This window comes from Solanum pennellii, chromosome 1 (assembly GCF_001406875.1).
Source record: "Solanum pennellii chromosome 1, SPENNV200".
Lineage (NCBI taxonomy): Eukaryota > Viridiplantae > Streptophyta > Magnoliopsida > Solanales > Solanaceae > Solanum > Solanum pennellii.
Window position 1 is genome coordinate 94,394,424 of NC_028637.1, and position 8,595 is coordinate 94,403,018.

At 29.1% G+C, this 8,595-nt stretch overlaps 2 long non-coding RNA genes across 2 annotated transcripts; both read left to right on the forward strand.

Annotated features, from left to right (window-relative positions):
• The first annotated feature begins 2,566 nt into the window (after window positions 1–2,566).
• On the forward strand, window positions 2,567–3,089 carry LOC114076344. Its single transcript, XR_003577176.1, has 2 exons — window positions 2,567–2,756; window positions 2,952–3,089. It is a non-coding gene; the product is annotated as an uncharacterized LOC114076344 (long non-coding RNA).
• A 3,827-nt stretch (window positions 3,090–6,916) lies between these two features.
• Window positions 6,917–7,439, forward strand: LOC114076363. The gene is made up of 2 exons (XR_003577205.1): window positions 6,917–7,106; window positions 7,302–7,439. It is a non-coding gene; the product is annotated as an uncharacterized LOC114076363 (long non-coding RNA).
• Window positions 7,440–8,595: the final 1,156 nt, after the last annotated feature.

An 8,595-nucleotide genomic window follows, 5' to 3' on the forward strand; every position in this document is an offset into this window, starting at 1 on the left:
TCCTCCATTGTTGTAGTTTACATTACCCCATTTTTAAGGCTTAAAGAAACCAAACATCTAGAAGTAAAAATAAAATGGAATTTTTGGTCATGAAAGTGTCATTTATTGTTCGATAAGAGATCAAATAGCTAGTGGTACTTCATGAATTTGAAGAGATCAATTTATTTTTTAAAAATAATCAAATAAATAAGCTCTAAATAAATGGTGGTTCGGGAATCAAGGAAGAAAATAAATAGAAGAAGAAAGTTTAAAAATGAATATACGGCCAATTGTGTGTGTTTTGCGGATGTAATGATCAAATTTCGTCGTTATAGAAAAGTCAATGAAAAAATTTTTGCGTCGAAATTTTTATATGGTAAGTTGAAATTTCTCAGCCTAATTCAGATTTGGACGAAATCGGAGTCATTAAGGTGTAGAAAAATCTGGTGACGACTGGGTGATTTGATTATGATTTTGATTACATGAGGGATCATAGTGTGAACAATATTTTCTAAGTGTTGTTGATTAGAGGTGTGTTGTGAAATAGGAGTCTTGAAATTAAATAAATAGCTCACTGTTTTGTGCAATCCGCCTGGACGCTGAATTTTGTTGCTCTAGCAGGGCCGCTGTAGCGTGGTGAGTGTCGTTGTAGCGGGCCAGACACGACTTAAAATCGTAAATGAACCCATAAGCATCTTTATTCTGCACTTTTCGACTTTGAGAGCTAAGGAACGACCCCATACGACTTCTTGACAGTTTTTCACCATTCTTGGTGTCAAAGGTATGCTTTTCACTTCCCGAATCCATTTTTCGTTCCATAAACCTATTTTCTTGGGTTATTATCAATTAGTGAAGGTTTTTAATTGAAAACCACAGTGGGAAAAGTCCTAGTTAAAATAGTTGAGATCACGCGTATGATCTGGAATTGTTAGAATTTTTACCAATCCGATATTAGTGATTGTTTATTGATTCCTGTATTATATGATTATTTGTATATCATGAACAAGCTGAACGAATCCGAAAAAGGAAGGATCAAGATTCTTAGGGTTTCAAGCTTGTTTCAAGGTAGGTGATGGTTGTGATTCTATGATTATGTGATATAAGTTTGTTCTTGATTCATTATGATACATGTATGTATGTGAATATTGCATTATTGATCACACTTGTGGTAAATGAGATAGACGAATGACTATATGCCTTGAATCACTTCTTGATTGTATGATCTTGAAAATGTAGTTGTGATTGTGGTGTATTGAAGGGATTGGTTGTCACGTTCCGTCATAACTGATTAGAATCGATTTCCACGTTCCAACATAACTAACTGGGATCGATTGTCACTTTTCGACATATATAATGAATCGGGTACCATGTTATGGTATGTTAACAATTTAGGTTACATGAGAGGACCAATTACTTGACATAATTGCGATATTTAAGAATTGTGAAAATGTATGTTGTTCATAAATGTTGATAATATTGTAAATGTTTGGCATGTGCATGCGATTATATTGTTGTGATGACTTATATATGTCGCACTTAGTGAGATAGTGATGTGATCCTACCAGTACACTGTGATTGTGTATGATACTGCACTTGCTTTTATTTTTGTTGAGTAGAAGGCATCTTCAGGCCGCTTTTTGACAGACCCCCTTAGAATATCAATGATCATTTCGAGTTCACGGGTGAGCTAGTTCTTCCGGGCTGCCTTGAATTTTCTTCTAAGTCTCTCTCCACAATTTCGGACATAGACTAGTTCTTAGATGCTTTTTATATTGGTTGAGTTGTGCCCATTTTCTTTTTAGACTTTGGTTCACTCTTTAGATGTTTTGGTACATTCACGACTTTCTGGTACTAGGCATTACTAATGCAATGTAGTTTTATTGTTGTACTTTTGTTGGAGTTTATGAGAATTTATTTCTTTCTTTAGTATTTAATTTGCTTTTGTTATTTAAATGTCTTAGTTTTGACTTAGTTGCTCGGTTTGAGTTGTAATAGTGGGTCTCCCACCGAAGAGTTAATGTATGTGTCAATCACGATGATGTGGATCGTAACAACAGATCAACTTTGATTAAAAAAAATTAGGTATTTCATTTCAAAATGATTTAGAGGGATAATTTGACGGTCTAATGAAGTACAAGTGTCTAATTGAATATTGATAATAAGTTAGAGGGTCATATGTATATTTTGTCACAATTATTTTTCACATCTTTTTTTTCATCTTGAAAAATAATATTTATGACATGTCAAAATTTATGGCATAAATTTTTTTTATTAAAAAAAAACTCCTATCATAATTTTAAAGAAGTAAAAACAATAAATATTGTTGATGTAAGAATAGAATATGCATTTTAAAAAACTAATTGGCATATTAGGGAGAAAATTTCTATTTTTCAAAGTAGAAAGAAAAATTTAATTTTTAAAGTAAAATTAGAGAGTGACAAGATATTTTTTAGTAAACATGCCAAAATTTATTTTAAGGCATTCTAATTATTGAATGTAACTACTTAATTAATTGAAAATTCCTTCTATTTTCACTATAAAAAAGAACCATTACCAAGTACCTACAAGCACTTCAACTAATTATTAGTATCATAAATAATTGTTTGAGATGGCAAAATCAAGCAAATCTATTATATGTATGGTTTTTATCATGTTTGTTCTTTTTTCCCCATTAATTCAGGCAACACAAGAGCTATCATATGCACCTGAAGCATCATCACCATCAAGTTCAGTTAAATTATCTACCACGAGTCGTAATACTCGAGTTCTTGTTAAAGGTATGATAAATTTCATATTTTTCATGTTCTTATTCTTTTCGTTGATTAAAATATATTTAATTCTATAACTAAAAATGTCTAACTTAAGTATAGATACAGATTCATAAATATTATTTAACATTTTTTCTCGTTATAAAATAAAATTTCTTTTTTTAATCTTTTATGTATGTAACATATAGTTTTTGTGTATTTCAGGTTGCATTGGCGCATCAACGTGCAAAGGTGGTGATTGTTGCGTTTGTGATAAAGGCGCATGCATTCAATGTTGTCATTAATGATGTAACAAAATCATTCATATTTTAATTATATAATGAAATGATTGATTAATGACTATCTAGCATATTTATAGTTTTTTACCAATTGCCCATTTATATATTATATATCATAGCTTAAAAAGAAATTGTAAAATTTAAGCAATACAGAACAAGAAATAGGGGTATATTTTATAAGTGTTATGAGAAATTAATGAAAATAAAAATAGATTATTTTGATTTAGCAAACTTAAATAGAAAATTTGATTGATGAAGGAACTCTTTTAAGCAATTTGATGAAAATTCCAGCACTCCTTCATTTTTATTTTTATTTTAAATCTAAATTAAACTTCATACGGAATTTAATAAAATTTAAGTAACATAGAATTTTATTTTGTTGTCTTAAAATAAAGAAATGTAAAATATATTAAAACTTTATTTAATATTGGGGTCTTAAACATATCATATAGAAAATTAAAATTAAAGATTTACTAAAAATTATCCGATTTTCCCCTTGTATAATCTATTTTCTTATGTTTAGATGACTTAGGGTAGTTTGGTACAAATATTGGTAATGTATGGATTAGTAACACATGCATTAACAATGCACGGATTAACAATGTAGAAATTAATTTTTTATCGAGTGTACGTATGGTTCATTGCTTCCACTTAATCTTGTGTTGATTTATAACTCTACCCAAAAAATTTCTATTACACACTTGTGTTATTATCAGTAGGGAATCACGTTGTTCACTTTAGATAGGTTATTGGTTAAAATAAAAAACAAATGAATCTAGTTGATCTTTTAAATTTCTAAAATCAAATCAAACAAAAAAATAATCGTTGATTTGACTATTTTCGTTTTGAAAGTACTAAAATTTTTTAGGACAAACTTTTCTCGATAGACATGAACACTTGGTACGTGAATAACTCACATGAAAGCTATTGTCAGTTTAATTAAGCAATACTAGAGTTATTATTACACGAATAAAGTGATTCAATTAAGTGAAAATGTGACTATCATATGTAAGGTAGGGTAGGTAAAGACTAAAATAAAAGGTTTTGATGGACTTGGACTTGGATTGTAGCAATTGGGATTAGATTTGATTTTTAAACCATAATCATCAACAATCCTAATTATGAGATTGTTTATTTCATGTAATTGGATCAAGTTCAGATAGATGAAAATAATGTTATATATATATATATATATATATATATATATATATATATATATTCATTTTTTAAAATAACATTACCCTATTTTTTAAGGCTTAAAGAAACCCAACATCCAGAGTAAAAATAAAATGGAATTTTCAGGTATGAAAGTGTCTACAATATGAAATTTGTGTCATTTTATTGTTCGATAAGAGATCAATTAACTAGTGGTACTTCATGAATTTCAAAATGATCAATTTTTTTAAAAACAAGTAAATAAGCTTTATATAAATGGTGGCTCGGGAATCAAGGAAGAAAATAAAGAGAAGAAGAAGAATTTTCGAAAAATGAATATATGGTTATTTGTGTGTGTTTTCCATACGTAACGACCAGGTTCCGTCATTATAGAAAAGTCAACGGGAAAATTTTTTAGATAAAAACTATTTCGTCGTAATTTGAAAATTTTCAATCTAATCCGTATTCGAAAGAAACCAGTGTCATTGAGGTGTAGGATAATCTGGTAACAATCGGGTGATTTAATTATGATTTTGATTACATGAGGGAATAGATAACTCGTTAAGAAATTGGTGCGGCTTTATGAAATTGAATTCAGGTGAAAAGAACTCCCAGAATCGATCTTAGAGTGAACGATTTTTTTTAAGTATTGTTGGTTAGAAGTGTGTTGTGAAATAAGGGTCTTGGATTTAATTAAATAGCTCACTGTTTTGTGCAAGCCGCCCGGCCGTTGGACTTTGTCGCTCTAGCGGGGCCTCTATAGTGTGGTAGATGTCACTCTGGCGGGCCAGATGCGACTTAAAGTCGTAAATGAAACCCTAAATCTCTTTATTCTGCACTTTTGACTTGGAGAGCTAAGGAACGACCCCGTACGACTTCTAAATTGTTTTTTCACGGTTATTGAGGCTAAAAGTAAGATTTTACCTCGAAGATCAATTTTTCGATCCATAGTTTCTATTTTCTTGGGTTATTATCAATAGGGAAGAGTTTTGAATTGGAGACCATGGTGGGAAAGGCCCTAGTTTGGATACTTGAGATCATATGTATGATCTACAATTGTTAGAATTGTTAGAAATCCGAGTAATTAGTGATTATTTATTAATTCTCGTATAATATTGATTGTTTGTAGACCAAGAACAAGCGGAACTAATAATCTGAAAAGGGAATGATCAAGATTCTTAGGTTTTCAAGCTTGTAATCAAGGTAGGTGATGATTGTGATTCCATGATTGTGTGATGTATGTTTGTTCTTCCTTCATTATGATATATGTATGTATGTGAATGTTGCATTTTTTATCACACTTGTTGCCTATGAAATAGACGAATGACTATATGTCATGAATCACTTTTTGATTGTGTGATATTGATAATTTACTTGTGATTGTGATTGTGGTATGTTGAAGGGATCGGTTGTCACGTTCTGACATAACTAATTGGGATCGGTTGTCACATTTCGGCATAACTAATTGGGATCGATTGTCACGTTCCAGCATAACTAACTGGGATCGATTTTCACATTCTGGCATAACTATTGGATTGGATATCACGTTCCGGTATGCTAACAATTTGGGTTTGAATTCCATGAGAAGACCAACTACTTAACATAATTGCAGTATTTAAGAATTGTGAAAATGTATGTTGTTCATAAATGTTCATAATATTGTATATGTTTGGTATATGCATGCAAATATATTTTGACGCATGTTCCTACCAGTACACTGTAGTTGTGTACTGATACTGCACTTGCTTTTATTTTTATTGAGTACAGGGCATCTTCAGGCGGCTATTGACAGACCGCGCTTAGAATATCAGTGATCATTTCGAGTTAATGGGTGAGCTAGTTTTTCCGGGCTGCCTTGGATTTTCTTCTAAGTCTCTGTCCACATTTCGGACATAGACTAGTTCTTAGATTCTTTTTATATTGGTTAGGTTGTACCCATTTTCCTTTTAGACTTTAGTTCATTCTTTAGATGTTTTGGTACATTTATGACTTTCTAAAAATAGGCATTACTAATGCAATGTAGTTTTATTGTTATACTTTTGTTGGAGTTTATGAGAATTTATTTCTTTCTTTAGTATTTAATTTGCTTTTGTTATTTAAATGTCTTAGTTTTGACTTAGTTGCTCGGTTTGAGTTGTAATAGTGGGTCTCCCACCGAAGAGTTAATGTATGTGTCAATCACGATGATGTGGATCGTAACAACAGATCAACTTTGATTAAAAAAAATTAGGTATTTCATTTCAAAATGATTTAGAGGGATAATTTGACGGTCTAATGAAGTACAAGTGTCTAATTGAATATTGATAATAAGTTAGAGGGTCATATGTATATTTTGTCACAATTATTTTTCACATCTTTTTTTTCATCTTGAAAAATAATATTTATGACATGTCAAAATTTATGGCATAAATTTTTTTTATTAAAAAAAAACTCCTATCATAATTTTAAAGAAGTAAAAAACAATAAATATTGTTGATGTAAGAATAGAATATGCATTTTAAAAAACTAATTGGCATATTAGGGAGAAAATTTCTATTTTTCAAAGTAGAAAGAAAAATTTAATTTTTAAAGTGAAATTAGAGAGTGACAAGATATTTTTTAGTAAACATGCCAAAATTTATTTTAAGGCATTCTAATTATTGAATGTAACTACTTAATTAATTGAAAATTCCTTCTATTTTCACTATAAAAAAGAACCATTACCAAGTACCTACAAGCACTTCAACTAATTATTAGTATCATAAATAATTGTTTGAGATGGCAAAATCAAGCAAATCTATTATATGTATGGTTTTTATCATGTTTGTTCTTTTTTCCCCATTAATTCAGGCAACACAAGAGCTATCATATGCACCTGAAGCATCATCACCATCAAGTTCAGTTAAATTATCTACCACGAGTCGTAATACTCGAGTTCTTGTTAAAGGTATGATAAATTTCATATTTTTCATGTTCTTATTCTTTTCGTTGATTAAAATATATTTAATTCTATAACTAAAAATGTCTAACTTAAGTATAGATACAGATTCATAAATATTATTTAACATTTTTTCTCGTTATAAAATAAAATTTCTTTTTTTAATCTTTTATGTATGTAACATATAGTTTTTGTGTATTTCAGGTTGCATTGGCGCATCAACGTGCAAAGGTGGTGATTGTTGCGTTTGTGATAAAGGCGCATGCATTCAATGTTGTCATTAATGATGTAACAAAATCATTCATATTTTAATTATATAATGAAATGATTGATTAATGACTATCTAGCATATTTATAGTTTTTTACCAATTGCCCATTTATATATTATATATCATAGCTTAAAAAGAAATTGTAAAATTTAAGCAATACAGAACAAGAAATAGGGGTATATTTTATAAGTGTTATGAGAAATTAATGAAAATAAAAATAGATTATTTTGATTTAGCAAACTTAAATAGAAAATTTGATTGATGAAGGAACTCTTTTAAGCAATTTGATGAAAATTCCAGCACTCCTTCATTTTTATTTTTATTTTAAATCTAAATTAAACTTCATACGGAATTTAATAAAATTTAAGTAACATAGAATTTTATTTTGTTGTCTTAAAATAAAGAAATGTAAAATATATTAAAACTTTATTTAATATTGGGGTCTTAAACATATCATATAGAAAATTAAAATTAAAGATTTACTAAAAATTATCCGATTTTCCCCTTGTATAATCTATTTTCTTATGTTTAGATGACTTAGGGTAGTTTGGTACAAATATTGGTAATGTATGGATTAGTAACACATGCATTAACAATGCACGGATTAACAATGTAGAAATTAATTTTTTATCGAGTGTACGTATGGTTCATTGCTTCCACTTAATCTTGTGTTGATTTATAACTCTACCCAAAAAATTTCTATTACACACTTGTGTTATTATCAGTAGGGAATCACGTTGTTCACTTTAGATAGGTTATTGGTTAAAATAAAAAACAAATGAATCTAGTTGATCTTTTAAATTTCTAAAATCAAATCAAACAAAAAAATAATCGTTGATTTGACTATTTTCGTTTTGAAAGTACTAAAATTTTTTAGGACAAACTTTTCTCGATAGACATGAACACTTGGTACGTGAATAACTCACATGAAAGCTATTGTCAGTTTAATTAAGCAATACTAGAGTTATTATTACACGAATAAAGTGATTCAATTAAGTGAAAATGTGACTATCATATGTAAGGTAGGGTAGGTAAAGACTAAAATAAAAGGTTTTGATGGACTTGGACTTGGATTGTAGCAATTGGGATTAGATTTGATTTTTAAACCATAATCATCAACAATCCTAATTATGAGATTGTTTATTTCATGTAATTGGATCAAGTTCAGATAGATGAAAATAATGTTATATATATATATATATATATATATATATATATATATATATATT